Source organism: Urocitellus parryii, chromosome 6 (genome assembly GCF_045843805.1).
Source record: "Urocitellus parryii isolate mUroPar1 chromosome 6, mUroPar1.hap1, whole genome shotgun sequence".
NCBI lineage: Eukaryota > Metazoa > Chordata > Mammalia > Rodentia > Sciuridae > Urocitellus > Urocitellus parryii.
The window spans coordinates 143,026,752-143,045,182 of record NC_135536.1 but is presented as its reverse complement, the minus strand read 5'-3'; the positions used below and the strand labels follow the sequence as shown (position 1 = coordinate 143,045,182).

General features: G+C 36.9%; 1 long non-coding RNA gene across 1 annotated transcript in view; it reads left to right on the top strand.

Moving 5' to 3' along the window:
- The first annotated feature begins 230 nt into the window (after positions 1–230).
- Positions 231–18,431, top strand: part of LOC113186572 (uncharacterized) — a 60,037-nt gene continuing 41,836 nt past the window's right edge. The window contains exons 1-2 of the long non-coding RNA XR_003301306.2: positions 231–373; positions 18,008–18,098. This is a non-coding gene — a long non-coding RNA (uncharacterized LOC113186572). The remainder of the gene's footprint in view (positions 374–18,007; positions 18,099–18,431) is intronic.

Genomic DNA, 18,431 nt, shown 5'->3' with positions numbered 1-18,431 from the left:
GGGACCAGACCAATTTTCTAGAATAAGGTTAGGACGGAGTTGCTCTGTAACAATGCTAAGGTTGGTTGTATAGAAGCAGTCGTTCAAATGTGAGCAGGAATCTAGGTGTGAGAGGACAGACATTGTCCGTCTCTGAAGTTGTCTGGGTACTTGGCACTCTGACATTTCTTAACCTAATAAAACAGAGATAATCTGTTTACTTTTTTTTTTTTTTAAATTCAAGACTCCATTACAAAATCAAGAAGACATGGACTTCTACGACACTGGAAGGAAAATTGAGCATTGGTCCAAATTCCTGCTGAACCCAGGGTTTTGGAGATGGACAGATGAGTGCAGATGAAGACTGAGAAACTTCAGGAGTTGCAGATTTAAGGCAGGTAACATGTGTGGGAAGGTCTGGGCAAAAGCCTCCAGTTGGCCCAGGGCCCATCTAAAGAAATGGAGGGGAAGGGCTCAGTCTCCCTAAGCTGCTTGTGTAGGAGAAAGCTTTGTTTATGGAAAGCTTTGTTCCTCAAATGGAAGCCAAAATCCACATCTCTGGAACATCAATCCATCATATCAAATTCTATCCTTAGAGGACATACAATTGAATCTTGTCCCTTTACCCTGTGACAGACCTCCTGATACTTGAAGATAACGGTCATGCTCCCCAATCCACTGCTGGTGTTTAACTGGAGAGATTCTCCAGTTTCCCATAACTCAGGAACTCTTGCTTTCCTGAGTTAGTCTTGGCTTTCCAGAATCTTTTAAGAAGTCTCTGTCTTTATTTATTTATTTATTTATTTATTTATTTATTTATTTATTTATTTATTGTGGTGCTGGGGATTGAACTCAGGACCTTGTGCATGTGAAGCAACCACTCTACCAACTGAGCTATATCCCCTGCCCTTAAGAAGTCTCTTGAGGGCTGGGGTTGTGGCTCAGCCGTAGAGCATACACCTAGCACATATGAAGTGCTGGGTTCAATCCTCAACACCACATAAAAATAAATAACGATAATTTTTTAAAAAAAGTCTCTTGAAACAAATCAAATACACAGAAGTTCTGTGACCAGCAGAGACAGTGTCTGTCCACTGTATCTTGTTATTGGTCTTAAAGAGAACCCTCCACCAGGGAAGAGCTCTGCACCCCTGAGTCAGACTTCAATCATCTGGGGCTTATGCAGTGGATTTAATGCATTTAAGAATGTCTCATGTTTATCCCCATTAAATTTCATTTTGCTTTGGCTTTTTGTTAGCTTTTATAATCTCTGTCTCTCTCTCATCTTTTGTTGTCTTACAAATTGCCCAGCCTTTTTAGAAGTAGTTTTTCCCAATCATTGAACTAAATTTTGCAGATGTTGGGTTTCTAGAGTTTCTGGGGTCTTCTATGACACTAGTGTTATGTTGAAAATAGTTGCATATTTATTTCTTCAATCAGCTCATAAGAAATGGTTAGAAGAGGGGTCTCTGGAATGAAATTTGCTTGGGTTTAAATGCTGCATTTGACAATATACAAGTTAGATGGCCCAGGGCTTGTTTATTTATCTGTGACTCAGTTTCTGCATCTGTAAAATGGAGATAATAATGTAATTACTATATGTAATTGTTTTAATGGCTAGATGATTTGGTATTTTTGGAGGGCATGGGTATGAGGGATTGAACCCAGAGGCACTTAACCATTAGAGCCACACTCCTAGCCCCTTTTACTTTTTATTTTTATTTTGAGACAGGGTTTCAGTACATTGCTGAGGTTGATTTTGAACTTTCGATCCTCCTGCCTCAGTCTCCTGAGTCCCTGGGATTACAGGCATGTACCACTGTGCCCTGATGATTTAATATTTTTAAAGCACTTAAACTAGTGTCTAGCATATGACATGCATTATTTATTATAGAGATAAAATAAATTGAGAAAAGATACTTAAGAAAGGGGACAATGTTGTTCATATCTATTTCTCTAAAGAGATACAGGGGCTGGGCACAGTGGTGCACGCCTGTAATCCCAGTGGCTCCAGTGGCTGAGACAGGAGGATCTGGAGTTCAAAGCCAGCCTCAGCAAAAGTGAGGTGCTAAGCAACTCAGTGAGACTCTGTCTGTAAATAAAATACAAAATCGGGATGGGGAAGTGGCTCAGTGGGCAAGTGCCCCTGAGTTCAATATCCACTACCTCCAAAAATAGAAAAATAAAGAGTTACGGGGGCATTTGGTGCTAAGATGTTGAGAATACAGGTGAATGAGTTTCCATAGTGTTGTAAACACTGGATGTAAGCAGACAGTATAATCAATACTCTAGTTTCTAATGCTCACAGATTTTCAATATTATTATAACAAAGAAATCTTGAATCCAGGCTCATGCCTATAATCTCAGCTTCTTGGGATGCTGAGGCAGGAGGATCACAAGTAGAGGCCAGCCTAGGCAATTTAGTGAGACCCTGTTTAAAAAAAAAATTTAAAAAGGGCTGGGGTCATAGCTCAGTGATAGAGTACCCCTTGGTTCAATCCCTTGTAGTAAAAGTACTAAAGAGAGAGAAATCGACCCTGAAAAGAGAAGTTGTGTAGATTCAACATCTCTCTGGTGGTTATTTTCCTGCTAACCTTTCTACGAACAATAACATCAATAATATCTTTATTGAGGCAAATCTATCGTGCCTTCATTTAGCATAGAAGACCAGAAAAATCACACACTCAGGTCCAATCTAAACTCAGAAGGGGAGAATCACACTGCTTAGTTTGTATTTATTCCAGGCTGAGAGGAGATGACATGTATTTTTATCATGAAAAAGAGCTGAACAGGAATGCTAGTGCTTCTTAGATATTTATTTCATTTAAAACTTTGGTAGATTCCCAGGCCAGAGGCAGACTCATTGAATAACACATGCTAAGAAATAGATGTTTTAAAACTTCCCCCAGTATGTGGAAGTCTCTGCATGGTCCTACCTTTTCATTAACACCAGCCATGAAGCTACTGATGTCAGAGTGGGTCTTGATTTATGTGCATAGCAACCTAAGGCTCCCCTAGGTTCCACTTCAGTGTGTCATAACCAGTTCTCATCAGGTTGAAAATTTAAAACTTTCAGAGATACCTTTTTACAGGCAAATCTCTTTGAACCTCAGTCCATGCTAATTTAAACACATTGGGTATTTTCTTCCTTCTGAATTAGTACAGTTGAGCTCAAAGAATAAAATTCACCGCTGTTTTCTCCTTTGTGTGTGTTCAATAGGTGACCCCCAAGCAATTACCTACTGTGAGATGTGGGAGGAGCCATTCTGTAGGAGCAGGGGCCACTGGTAACATGATATGTGGTTGTTGTGTGTGTAATGTGCTAATACTTTTGACAGCAACCATCCGAAAGGGGTGTAGCAAGTCATTTGAAATTTGTACACAGACTGCCCTATCCATTACGCATCGCCCATATCATACCAATAATCTCCCAGGGCAGAGATGCTGTTACACTCGGCGGGCCACGGGCTGCCGTGCAGGTATTCACACAACTCCCACTGACTGTGCCACCGTGACACTTCAATGGGAGTTGTCAGCAGCATAAATTTAGCCCTGTACAGTCGCAACCACAGCGGGCGCAGCTAAACAGAGACCTGGCTGTGTGTTAAAAAGGCTGAGTAAGAACAAAAAAGCTGCCAGTTTTCATAAGAAATCTTATCCCCTGAGCATTGAGAACTGTAGCCTGATACTCACCACACTCTTTATCCTTGTCCCACAACCTGCGGATCCCAGGCTGGGACTTGGAAGCAACGAACAGAGTGGGCATTAAAAAGAAAGGTCTGCTACAGGGCATCAAACCGTGCTTTGCATGCAACCTTATTATGTGAGGGAAAAATTCCCCATAGAGGATCTTTAGAACATTTATTTATCAAAATTTAAAGGAACACCTTGGAACCAAACCCTTCTTCAAATATAGAAAATTTAAAACACATAAAACAAGGGCACAAAAGTGCTCAGCTTTTCAAAGTCACTCATCTATCCAGTTTGAATCCCACAGTGTTATGGGTGTTATAATATATAACACATAGATTGTCATGCTAACATGATCACTGCTATTGGAGACCTATTTTAGTGTTTTTTAGCATGTTTTCTAATGCAAGTCCTTTTTTGGCCACTTGAACATCCCCAAATCATATCTTCTAAGTGACCAGGTGTCACTAACCTCAATCCCTGATTGCAGTAAACCTTGGGAGTTAATCCTCAGTGCTCCAAGTCCCAGCCCTCGCTGTTGTAAACAGTGAATTCTGTTTATTCATAATCAGTGGCAGTAGTATTTTGGCAGGCAGAGCCTGGGTTTGAATCCCTGCTTTGTGCTACAATTACTGTGTGTCTTGCGAGTGTTGTGTAACATCTGTAAACCCCGTTTTCCCCATCTGTATCTTGAAGTTGACAAACACTTCTTCACAGTGATGTTGTAAGGACAACATGAGAAACGAAGAGTGGAAGCACTTAGCATAAGGTACACTCTCCAACAAATGACACTGGTACTTAGTACACACTCAATAAAAGCTTCCTTGTTTTTTTTTCTTCTCCACCATTAACTAATAAGCTCATGCTTATTCAAACCTATGTATGTGAAGAAAAACACTGCTCTTAAAAGTAACTCAATTAAATATTATCTCATGAATAAGAGATGACCATACATTTAACAGAATGCATTTAAAGCTACACTCATCCTTTGATTTTTGGTACAGAACAAATACAATTCTAAAGGAAAAGGAAACAGATACAATTCTAAAGGAAAAGGAAAAGGAAAGAGCAAGCAAGGAACCACATTAGATATTCAATCAGGTCTGATTAATGGCTACTTCCAGTGGCAATTTTAGCTGAGCTTAAATTCCTGCCTTTCTAACTGTTGTGGGAAGTGGTTTTGGTGTCCATGAAGAAACCGAATGCAGGACTGGGGATATAGCCCAGTGGTGCAGCACTTCCCCTAGCATATGTGAGGCCTTGGGTTCCATCCCCCAAAACAAAAGAAAAAATAAGGTTGAATGCATAATTATTTCAAAATTTCCATAGATTTTTTTTCTCTCAGTTTGGAAAAGACCAAAAGTTAGGTGCAATTCTTTTAATGCTATGAAACTAGTAGGTTTCATTATAATGAATTTATATATACATAATTATCTTACTTAATAAATTTAGACTTGTAATTTCATTTTTTTCATCAGTTCACAATGTAAAGACCCCAGTTTGGAGTTGGATTAATCATGTATTAAAAAAAATTGCATTGCTCCAAAAGACTTCCACTCATTTTAAGAAAGGTAGTCTAGGTCACATTCAAAAACTAATGTGTTCTTGCATATGAAAGTGTAATAGGTTAATTTGAAAGGTATGAATAATTCAACACATAATCATGTGTTTCTTTATACGTATTTTCCCACATGAAAATGTTGCTTTATCATTGTTAAGTAAATGCCCATTGGTACATATATCAGTTACATATTTGGAGCAAGGTTTGGAGATCCAATTTTTTTTTTTTGAGAAAGAACTAAAGTTTAATAAGATTGAAAGAGCACATGCAGTTTTTGTGTGTGGACTATTTTCAGGTCACAAAGTAATCTTCTATGGTTTGCAGTTGCAGTTACAAAATGTTGGAAGTAAAAATGACAACAAAAAATCGAACCGAATTTGTACAAAATGCAGGGGCTTTGAAGATTGTGTCTGAGCATTTGGTGATGGCAGTGTAATCACTTCTATATGTGTAATGAAATAATTAAAAAAAAGACTAAGGCTTACTCTAAACACAACTTTAGGTAGTAAATCAAGCTCTGAATGGAAAATAAAATTGCTGTACATACATCAAATTATATGCACATCCATGTAACTCTCATACATGTATCCAGGTATAAGAGTTTGCACAATGGCGAGCTCTCTAAGTTCTTTTTGTTTCATCAAAGATAATATAAAAATAGAAAAACTCAAATCTGCCTTCTGCCTTCCAATCTCATGTCTTTCTGTATAGGCCTAGCCTCTCATGTTCTGCTAAATTTGTGGTCAGTGAATCTTGTCTGATCTAACAGAAATTCTTTTTTAAAAACAAGGTACCCCCTTGCCCAGCCACATTTTGCCTCAATTTTACTTATCCCTCCAGCCTCCCATGCCTGTCAAATCATAGCATCGCCTCAGCTGCATCGAATTGATTTAGAACACTAAACATTTCCTCAAAAATTAAATTCCCCATGAAAACTTAGCAGGACCAATAATGGCATCAAAAAAGAGTTATGGGAAAAGTGCCAGAAGTTGAGCTAAAATGAAGGCCGATTCCTTTATATCAGGGAGGAGGGGAAAAGGGTCAGACAGAGAAGTGAAAGGAAAAGCAGGGCAGGAGGAGAGGCATGAAGGAGAGGAGGGACCGAAATTAGAACAAGAGGCTATGTTTATTAATAACCTTACTGACCCACAGGCCCCTGACACAAAATACATTAAGGATTCTTGGGACATTCTGGTCTGTCACTCATACGGGGAGCAAATAAAATGCAGTTGGAAGCTGCAAACTTTCTGAGAACAGATTAAAAAAAAAAAAAAAGGAGGCGGGGGGGGGAGCCAGAATAAGGTGAAGGTTTAGACTTACAAGCTTAAGAGGTCGGGTGGCCTGGGCTCTCCTTGCGTCCCCTGCATCATCCTCTCTCAGCAGTTTATCTTCCATTGACACACTTTTATCAAACTAGGATTTAAAGAGCATAAGAAAAAAAAATGTATTTTATTGTTGTGAAAAGGATATATGTCCATGGCAGAACATTTGGAAATTATGGAAAAAACAACCATGAAGTGAATAGAAATGGCCTCTGAGCCTTACCAGCAGGGTGTCATCACTGCTAATACTTTTAAATACATTTTAAAATCTCTACTTTTCTTTTAAGACCGTTATTTATTTATCTCTTGATGTGGTGCTGGGGATCGAACCTAGTGTGTCATGCATGTTAGGCAGGTGCTCTAGAACTGAGCCACAACCCCAACCCTCCTGGACTTTTTTTTTTTTTTTTTTTTTAACATGCATATATTTGTTTGTTTGAAAAACAGGAGAGGGGCCCTGATGGGTGGGCCGCTGTGTAGTAAACTGCTTTTTCCATTTGACAAGACAGAATGGATGATTTTCTTGGATTCTCAAAACTAATCGAAATCATTATTTTTATGTCACCAGTGACTCATTTGACCTCTTGTTAGATAGTTAGGTCTTTTGTAGCTTTTATAAAATCTTTGTGTGTATTTTCATTTCCTCTGTCTTAATTACTATAATTGAAAATCCTGCCTTATTTATTCATTTATCTATTTGTTATTTATTTATCTATTTATTATTTATTTGTTTTCGGCTATCTTTTGTAGGTTGCCCTCTGAAGTATTTATGCCATTTGCACTGAATGAGAATGCTGATTTCAGGAAATATTAATTCTTCCCCAAATAAGAAAAAAAACCTTAGTGGCCTATGGACTGTGATTTTTATTTACTTTTTGTTGTTTGTGATGCTCCCTTTCTTCCCATTTCCTGACTATCGGTCTTGTTTTGTGTGTATGTGGTTTGTGTCCTTGCCATTACTTTTTGGTTTTAAATTTTTTTTAGTTATATATGGACATAATATCTTTATTTTGTTTATTTTTTTAATGTGGTGCTGAGGATCAAACCCAATGCCTTAGATGTGCCAGGCAAGTGCTCTGCCACTGAGCCACAACTCCAACCCTTGCTTTTACTTTTATTTGCTTAAGTTTGCCTCCTAGTTCTATGGGGTATTAGCTGATTTTCCATTAAATTATACGTTTTCTTTATCTTAAGTTTATTAACCCTTTCACCATGATGTACTGCAAATATTTTCTGTTTTGTCATTTGGTTTTTAGTTGTTAATTCATTAACATATGTTTGTGAATTTAATTGCAAAATGTTTTTTTTTCTTTCTACCTTTGCTTTTATGTTTAAAAAGGCTTCGTACATTCCTGCATGAGATCAATGTTATTAATCTATATTTTCTACTAGTGTTTTTGTGGATCCTTTTATTTTTAAAAACATTTAAATCTCTCATTTCTCTGGGAATTCTTTTTAGTCCATGGGGTAAGAATATATTTAATGAAATTCCTTTTTATTATATATTATATGTTATTGGACCCTTTTCAAATTTTTATGTTTTATTTCATTTTTTTGTCTTCATCTCTTTTCTCCAAGTTTTTCTTTTTAACTATAATTTAAGAAAATGTTTTCTTAATCAGTAATGCAAGTTTTTCCTCATTCAAATTAGTTTTCTGGGTTATGTGTTCCTGCTTGTTATGCTTTAAGAAGTCATCAAATTCCAAACTATTTCTTAATGGGTGAGGATTTGAGTTCTTTTAGTATTGGGTTTTCTCATGTAGAAATAAATGATGGCTTCTTATTTAACTTTTCATATGATCTTCTGAAAAGGTAGAGTTTCTTTAGGTAGTTTCTCACTATAGTCTCAATTTTATTCAGTGCTTTTGTGCATGAAATTTTCTTGGTATATTTTATGACACTTTGCTGGGAAGTCAATTTATTTATACATTTTTGTTTTCTATTTGCCATTTGACTGATTTTCTATTCAAATAATTTGGCCAATTTGGTTATTATTTTCATTTATAAACTTATATGTATATTTTTCCAGTGGTAGGGATTAAACCCAGGGCTTTGCTCATGCTAGGCAACTGCTCTGCCATTGAGTAATTTGATTCTTTTTGAATTATCTAGGCAGATGAGATTATCATCTGCAAATAATGATCTCTCTATCCCCTTGCCAAAATTATATAATTTTAAAAAGTTTTTTTCTTGTCTTATTGCAAAAGATGAGAACCTCCAAGTCACTTAAAGGTATTCATCATTAGGAATGCTTCCTATATTTTGACATTAAGTGTGAATATCTGAATATGTGTAATTTTCCTGAGTTCTGACTTTCATACATGTTTCTAGATTCAGCTTTCAGCCTCTTTTCCTGAATTATTATTATTATTTTTTTGTTTGTCTACTCCACCCTTCTGCCAAGTCCTAAATAAGTCTTACTGTTCCTTTACTCAAGAGTGTTCACTCTTGTGCACAGACATCTCCTGCTTGTATCTGTTGATTCTTCTTTGGAACTCTAAACACCCATTGTTTACTTACTGATAGTACAACTCTCCTTTAATTCTCAGACTAACATGATAAAAACCTGAACTGCTCTTGTTTTATTTTAGTACAACATGTGAAACTTAACAGGATATTTTCTGCCAACTTAAAAGTTAATGTCTTGCCTGAGATTTTTTATTTTCCCATTTTAAGAAAATGCTAAAGTATTTTCTCACATAGAAATTATCATTTCATTTGAATTTGCTGACTTTTTGCCAATGAGAAGTAAAAATATCTTGGGATTTTGCATATGCCATGCAAAAAGGATTGGTTCCTTGGGTTAAAACAATATGTGAAAAGAGACCTAGGGGAACAAACAGCAAGAGTTAGCAATAGTGCTGAGGCTGTGTAAAGGATGTAGATTGGTGAGCACTTTTGGGGTAGGCCAGACCTAATAAGGGTGGATCCTTGGAGATGTCACTGTATCACCCTGACCCTCTAAGTCTTCTGTAAATTGTGAGATAATGCAAAAATTAGTGACAACTTCCAAAAACATTTTAATTAGACTTATCACTTTAAAGAAGACACCTGATAGATTCTTCCTACGGGACACTATTGGGTCTGTTTGGTTTGAAGATAGTGGTATGTGCCATGTTTTAGATAACAAATAAAAAGCAAAGAGGATTTCTATCATGACTTTCTACATAGAGTTAATCCCAAGCATGCTCAAAAATTTGCAGATTTAGTCAACAGCATGGGCTGTACTGGGGGTGTGGTCAAAGGGCTCCCTAACTTCTTCCCAGGAGTGGGAACTCTGTCTTCTTTTCTATCCTCTTGTGTGGCCTTGTTCTTGACTGCTCAGATTCCTTGTACCCTACTTCCTATCCCATGATAATGGAACATGCCATGTGAAAGTTGAGATTCTGTCTTTCTCTGAGGGAGACATTTGATAATGTAATAAATTGAATTGTTGTAGCTATGTGCCTGCATTTAAGAAAATTCCAGCACTCCTTAGCTTTTCCAACTTGTTTGCCTAGGAAGCACTCCTATTATCACCAAACTTCAGTGTTAAGGTGTCAGAATAAGAATTTTCTTGTATCATTCCCAAAAATAGACATTTGTATTTTTTTTAATATGGTGGGAGTTATCTGTATTATTATTGTTTAAAATCAATTATCCTTTACTTCATATTTTTCCCTGTTGTTTATTTTATCTGTCCTGCTTTCCCAGAGGGACAGAATTAAGGCCCCCATTTGGTTTTTATTAGCATAATCAGTTAATAGCTGTTCTATAATGCTTTACTTATTGTGTTAATTTTCTGTAGTTATGTCCAGAGGCAGCTTCCTGAAAGACCACATTAAAAAACAAAAAGACCTAACTTACTTCTTTAATGGATCCAGTTACCATTTATACTTAAGCTAAGATTTTTGAATGCAATTGATCTATAAAGTCATTGAAAATATATAGGAACTATAGCTAGTATTTTAAATATATCTGTGGTGAGTCTAAACATTTCATTAGCATCATGATGTACAAATGAAAATCCTAGTGTCTCTGGTGACCTCAGTTTATCCCACAAGTTCTTTGGATTTGCCCTGAGTATGTCAGAGATGTTAGTGTGTGCTATTACTATGTATTCTATCCTAATTATTTCAGTTCTTCTATATGTCTAAATTCTGAGACCTGGGGACCATTGGTCCATCATGTTGAGGAGTTTAATGGGAATGTATCCTGTGTAGACATTGGTATTCAAAAGACTAGTTCTCAAATTAAAATGTAACTTCCAAACAGACCATAGTGACAAAGTAACTTACCTAAAGGATAACAAAGGGAATATTTGTGATAAATGTGATAGATTGGACCAAAAAGTTAGGTTGCATTCTGAATTACATAAATGTACTGGACTGAAAAGAACTTGACTCTGAGGTCTACATCATGGGTTTTAGACCTTCCTCTAACATGAACTGACTCTCTGGGTCTCTGTTTCCTCTTCTGTAAAATGAGGAATTGGGATGAATGTTGTAAAGTTCTTCTAAGCCTTTGTTTTCTCTGAGATGTTCATTCTGTGCTTGCTTTGTGCAGTGACTAATGGAGGGAGCAGCATTAGTAGGCATTGGATGAGGATTAGAATGGGTCTCATTCATTGAGTCTCTGGAGATGAGCATGGCACTTGATGCCAAGTAGGGGCCTGTCAACACTTTATACAGGTTGAGCATACCTTATCTGAAATATTTAAGATGAAATTGTTTTAGATTTCAGATTTTGTAATATTTGCATATACATAATGAAATGTCTTGGGAATGGGACCCAAATCTAAACAAGAAATTCATTTGTTTCATATACGCCTTATGCACATAGCCTGTAGGTAATCTTAGGCAATATTTTTAGTGCATCTGCATTTAACTGTAACTTATCACATGTGGTCAGGTGTAGAATTTTCCCTTTATTGCATCAGGTCATTGGTCAAAAAATTTGGGGATTTGGGAGCAATTCAGATTTGAGATTTTCAGATCAGGCATCCTAACCTGCAATAAATTGTTATTGATGAAGAAGCGTAAGTAAAATTCCAGTTTGAGAACTATTATTCATAACAGCAATGAGAAAAAGTAGAGCACTAGATCACAAATTGTAGGGGCCACCTGTGGGACCTTGGGAAAATCACTGTACTTCTCTCAATTTCTTTTTCTTCCTTCATCACTGAATGGTCTGGAGAAGACTACCCAAGAGGCTCCTTACTAAGAAAAGTCAATGACCCTATAAGGATTTCCAGCCATGTAAAGCCGATAAGAAGGTTCAGATGTTCTACCACCTCTAGTGCCCAGGGCAGGGAAAGCAAGTTATCTATGATTTAATGCTCACTGGGAAGAATTTCACAAGGTTGTATGGGGATGTGCTGAAAAGAGAAGAAGGACAGGGCAGCTGTATGCTAAAGTTTTGCTGGGAATTTTATGCAAAGAAGGAAATGAGGTCTCCTGAATTGCCGGTTATTAAGGTACAAAAGGGATCAAATGCTGTGTTTAAATCAGTTCAATACTGAGCTCTAGGGTGCACAACCTGCTCTGGCTCTTTCTATATCCTGCCCATAGTGGTGACGTTTGACATCTTTCCCTTTAGGCAATGCCATCAGAGGAGGTAATGGATGGCAACAGCATATTTGAGATGGAAAGAGAAAGAGTTCACATACTATTCAATGGAAATACTTTAAAGGCATTTCAAGGAGGAATCTGAGAAATAATTACAAAGTTTGAAAAGAAAGACTTTAAACTTTGATCTGATTTTTTTTTAATGTAAAGCAATTTGGAACATAATTTTTGAAGTGCTAAGCCACAAATTCAATGTCTGGACCTGACGGCTTTCATTTGTGTCTTGGGGCTTCTACTCCTCTAAAAACAAACGTTTAAAAATTTAAGATGATTTTTCCACAGAAATTAATGCATATAGCATTAGTTGGTCAGCTCCCATAAAAATTACAGCAGCATAGAATAGCTGAGATTAAGGGCTAGATTTAAATCATGCAAGGGCCCAGTTAATATCAGTGCCTAATTAAGAAATCTGTAACATTGGTAGAGAAAAACTCTATCAAGGTGTGATTGGAATTTTTCCTTTCAGTTGCTATTGGGGATTTTAATGGGAATGTATCCTACATGGACTTTGATAGTCACAGGACTAGTTCTCAAATTAAAATGGAGTTTCAAATCTGAGCATGGGGACAAACTAATTTATCTGAAAGGTAATAAAGGAAGTTCTTATCTAAAAATAAATGTCATAGAGTGCCTTAATTTTAGATTACATTTCTCCTTAATCTTTTAAACCTGAAATTCTTTGTGGTTCATATGTATGAGCCTTGCTCCTTGAAGGTAGATGATGGGCATTATTCCTTCTTTTGCATGTGCAGTGCCTGGGTTCCCATTAAATGTTTATGAAATAGCAGAATATAAATATTTTGTTAGTTTTTAAGAGTTATTGCTGAGCACGGTGCTCTGTCATGGCACATTTTCTCTCCAATAAGTAGACAGGTGGGTTGCTTGTGTACCAACTAAGAAGCACTGCAAAGGCAGGTTATAAACTGAATTTGGTCATGCTTGTCTATCCACTAAAAATTGAGAAACTTCATCTTCAGTATAAATTTCTGGATTCCTTTGAAATTTCGGAAGTTGTGGCACAGTTTGGTTCATAGGTCCCCACAGTAGCAATTGGCTAGGGCCCAGGAGTTGCTATTCCCATTAAATAGGGTTCCTTTTCTGCTAGTCACCATTAATAAAATGTGATTGGTTCCATGTTGGGTTGCATGTGGAAGCAGATAAATGGACTGAATTCCCTGCATAAGATTCTAGGCTGACTTCGCTTTTTTATTTTCTAAACTGGCCTGTGGGATAGGCCCTGCTTTAGTTTGCACCTGGAGCATCCCACAAAGGTTCACTTGTTAAAGGCTTTATTGTCAACCTGTGGTGCTATTAAAAGGTGCTGGAACCTTTGAGGGGTGGGGCCTCGTGGAAGGAAGTTAGGTCACTGGTGGCATGCCTCCAAGGTGATATTGGGACTCCAGTCCTTTCTTTATCTTTCTTTTGCTTTCCAGGCACCATGAGGTGAACAATCCCCCTTCACTTACTGAAATCATGATGTATGATGCTGCCATGTGGCCCAAAGCAACAGGGCCAAGTGACCATGTTCCAAAACCTTTGAAACTACGAGCCAAAATAAATCTTTCCTCCTTAAAAGCTGATTTTCTTAGCTATTTTGTGATACCAGTGGAAAACTGAGTAACATAGGCCCTCAAGATTGGGTTACAGCATTTGGTATGCATTTCTATTGCTGTTGGACTTGAATGAGTTAAAGATCTAAGGATGAGCTTAATTGTTTTTTTCCAAGCCCCACAAAAAAAGAAGGCAAGACTGTAAGTACTGGACTTGGAGCGAAGCTAGTGTGCATATTCCTAGTACTTCAATGTGGCTCCAGTGGGAATTGAGCAGGATCCAAGCACTAAATAACCCTAATGATATCGGGTAGGAGCTCATCAGGGAGCTGTTCAAGAGTTTGTCAGAGCATATTAAAATACAATACATTCACATAATCAAAAAAGGTACATCAGTCCATCTGTCTATACATTCCTTTTTGATATTAACTTTATCCAGGGACTTTTCAAAATTACATCATCTACTCATACCCTCTTCTTGAGTGAATAAAAATGTGGACAGAAGGAAAAGAAAATCAGAATAATGTGCATTGGTGTAAGTCCTGTAATTGAAATCATTATTGCTTAAGACACCGTTGCTTTAATCAGCTCTATCATAAATCAATGCTTTGCACTAGTGAAGGTTTAAAATAAAGTGCTGTTAAACAAATTGGGCCTCTTAAAAGGCATGATGCAATTGGAAAGCCACTGAAAATGAAAAAAAAAAGTGCTTTCTGAATTGATACGCTGGTTCTAGCATTTTATCTTCCACTTAATTTAAAAAAATATATTACCTGGTCCTTTCTTAGAAATTACATATTGGAGGTCTATAATGGCCAAGACTTTAACCCATTAAAAAAATTTACTCCCAGGAACAGTTAATATTTGACATTTAATTGCTTTTTCTTGTTGGAGGAAAAAAAATGTTTCTTTCCTTCCTTTCTCGATTGACTTTCCAAAAATCACCTTCTGAGCTATAAAGATGGAAAAGAGTAATTGATTTCAAAAACTCAAGTGCATTTACGTGGGTATGCATACACATGTGTGTGTATGTAAATAATATCTCCAAAGTAGCAGGAGCTGGTTCTTCCCTCCCAACAACTCTGCAAGGCAAGGTGTTATGACTGCTGTTTGATAGCTATGGTGACAGAGGTCTAGAGAGGCTACAGAGAAATTCAGGCATGAGAGTCTTTATTCCATTACCACTTTGCTGGCTTCTGGGTGTACTTCACACCCTGGCATAGAGATGTTTATGGAGCCATGACAGGATGCCATCTCAGTGGTTCCTATCTATCTTCAGGCAGCTATTTTTTTTCAGCTTATAATGGGATTTATCTTATAATATAATCCCATCTACAAATGTTGATGGGCAACTATGATTTGAGCTTTAATGTGAGTCCTCTATTTAATGGAGCTAGGAGAAGCCCTGGAACCACTTTATATCTATAATATTGACTTTAAAGAGATTTCTCATTGTAGTTTTGTCTGGATGACCCAAGGAGGTTAGTTCTCTTACCTTTGGAGCAATGCCTATACAGACTTCAAACAAATTTTCTGGCCCCTCCTCATGACTTGTTTTAAGACATAGAGGAGATCAGTTGGAAATTGGTGTGGAAACAATGAGGAAAACCATTTGTTTGGTTGCCTGAAGTTAGAAAATTTCCATTTCAACATCTTTGGCCTCTCCCCTTTCTGGTGCAGCAAATTCACTACCAAAGGTCAAAGTGTTCTCTTGCATTCTTTTATTTTTTTCTCTTCCCACAAAACCAGGTAGCATTTAGTCTCTTGAAAAGCTGCACAAACCAACTTTCCTCTACAGATTATCCCTTTCAGAGCTCAGGTGATATGCCTCATTGGGTTATACCTCCTGTGACTTGTGGTCAGATGGGGCTGTGTCATTCTGCATTATTCTATCTTGCAGGAAAATATTTACATGTTGGCTCCACCAGGTCCCATTTTCCCCGGGAATGGTTTTGCATGCGCCATCTTCACACTGGTGGTTGAAGTTGAATCACCTGCCTTCATGGGGACCAATGGACATCTGGCAGAATACCAGAAAGTCAATCTTCCCCTCACTCAGCTGGAAAACAAGTTTACAACTGTAGGATAACATGTTTCTGAGATGTGGAGTGCAAATACTCTGAGAAGGCTCTTGGAAGGAAACTGAATAGGGAATGGAAATTTGCACTATTCACAACCCCCCCACCTCCCTACCGCCATTATAGAAACAGAAAAGCTTAAGTATGCCTTTTAAACATATTTTCCCTTCATTTTTTCTTTGTGTTTTCTATTTCATAAAATTATAATTAAAATGAATAATAATTCTCATTTTTCACAAGGAGTGGTGAAATGGACACTCTTATACTTCTGTGACATGGTATATTGGGAAAATTCTTTTGGAAACTCATTCATAGTGTTTATCAGGGGAGTCATGAAACATTCATGAGAACAATTATGGCTTAGATGTGAGGTGTCCCCATGAAGCTTATGTATAAGACAATGCAAGAAAGTTTAGAAATGAAATGGATGAGTTATAACAGCTTTAACCTAATTGGTGCATGAATCCACTGATAAGGATTAACTGGGCAGTAACTGTAGGCAGGTGGGGAGTAGCTGGAGGAAGTAGGTCAGTGAACATGTGGCTTTGGGTTTACATTTTGTCGCTGGTAAGCGGAGCTCTTTGCTTCCTGGTGCCATATGCCTATCTTTTTTTCCTCCACTGTACTTTTCTGCCATGATGTTCTGCATAATACTGCACCCAGAGCTATGAAGTCAGCTATCTATGGACAGAAACCTCTGAAATCATGAGCACCAAATAAACTTTCTTCTCAAATTGTTCTTGTTAGGTGTTTTGGATCCAGTGACAAAAAGCTGACTAAAACAAGAATTATGTAATAATAAGGAAACAGGAAATACACTTCGAATGCTTAAACATATATAGTCAAAATGTGCATCATCATCATAATAGATAACATTTGTGTTCTTAACATGTGACGGGCTCTGAGCCAAATGCTTTTAGGCATTGTCTTTAGGTTTAATCTGTACATGGGTTTTGTGTTGTAGATATTATTATACTTCCATTTTACAGATGACAAAAGAGAGATGTAGGGGGGTTAATTGGTTTACCTGAAGTCACCTTGCTAGTGTGAAACTTCAACCTCATCGCAACTATAGGGTTTTCACTTTTAAAATAACTTGGAATTCCTTATACTGTGTGGTTAATTTTAAGGGAAAAAACATTAATAACAAAAATGTAAGCTATACTCTATAAAAACCACATGAAAAAGTAAACAGGAAATCTTAGGCCACAAGGAAATAGCCTAATTTGTAAAAGCTCGTCTGTAACCAGTTAATAAAATGATTTGTTGCTATCTGAAGCAAATTAAATGTTTCAGGTCTTTCCTCTGGAAGAGAATCATATACTATAGGAATGATCGTTAGCTAAGAGAATCTAATTGTTATTCTGCCAATTTAAAAAAGGTCCAAAGAGAGGTTGAGAGGGGAATGGGAAAATAAACAAGGAGAGAAATGAATTACAGTAGAGGGGTAGAGAGAGAAGATGGGAGGGGAGGGGAGGGGGGATAGTAGGGGATAGGAAAGGTAGCAGAATACAACAATTACTAATTGGGCATTATGTAAAATTGTGGATGTGTAACCGACGTGATTCTGCAATCTGCATTTGGGGTAAAATTGGGAGTTCATAACCTACTTCAATCTAATTTATGAAATATGATATGTCAAGAGCTTTGTAATGTTGTGAACAACCAATAAAAATTAAAAAAAAAAAAAGGTCCAAAGAACAAATCTTACATGTAGGTCCAAATGACTTTGAAAGGATTTCATCCAGATTCATTTGGGAATTTCCTTTTGGAATGGGACCTAGACCAAGATTTCTTAGCTTATTTTGTATGAGAATGTATCTGAAAATATTAATGGAATCTGTGGGTTTTTTTTTCCTGTTCAGAAAAACCTCTATATTAACACATCTTGATGGATATATGTTGACTTTTATTCAAGGATCTTAGAATTTTTTTTTTTTTACATTAGTGGCTGGCTTGAAGGATTAAATTAAAATTTCCCTTTCTGTCTTGGCTTGCAGACTGTTTTTCATAACACAGTTTGGTGGATGTTCTTTTTCTAATAAGTCAAGCATGCACATTTTCTTCAGAATATTTGTCAATACCTGGATGACTAAAAAATTAAGTGACTATAATGAATAATTTAGTTTCAACATTTTCATTAATATGATATCATGTTATTATAGAACTTGTATCCAGATACTTGGCTAAAAACTGCCTCTTTTTTTGTTATCCTATTTAGGGTTAAAAAAAATGTATGGCATACATTACCAAGAATCAAAGATTGTGCCTGGCAGCATAATTGACTTTGTGACAGAGAGAAGCTGAGCAAGGTGAGTAGACAGAATTATGAATCGCAGTTTTCTCAGTACACCTGTAGAGATATATATTTTGATAAACACATATGTATTAAGTGGATATGCATAAGGCAAAGAGTTAGATGGACTCAGAAAATGGGTGGGTTTTTGCTTTTGCATTATATGCAGTGCTCAGAGAACCTTCAAGTACCATTGGCTGTGCTACTAATAAGATTATAGCCAGGGCATGCTTTCATTCCATGAAATATTTTCATCATCTAGAAGAGGTAAATTATTTTTACCCTTTCTAAAATAAAAAATTTCTCAGGTTCTGTTCAGAATTGTTCAAGAAGGAGTCAGAAATATCAT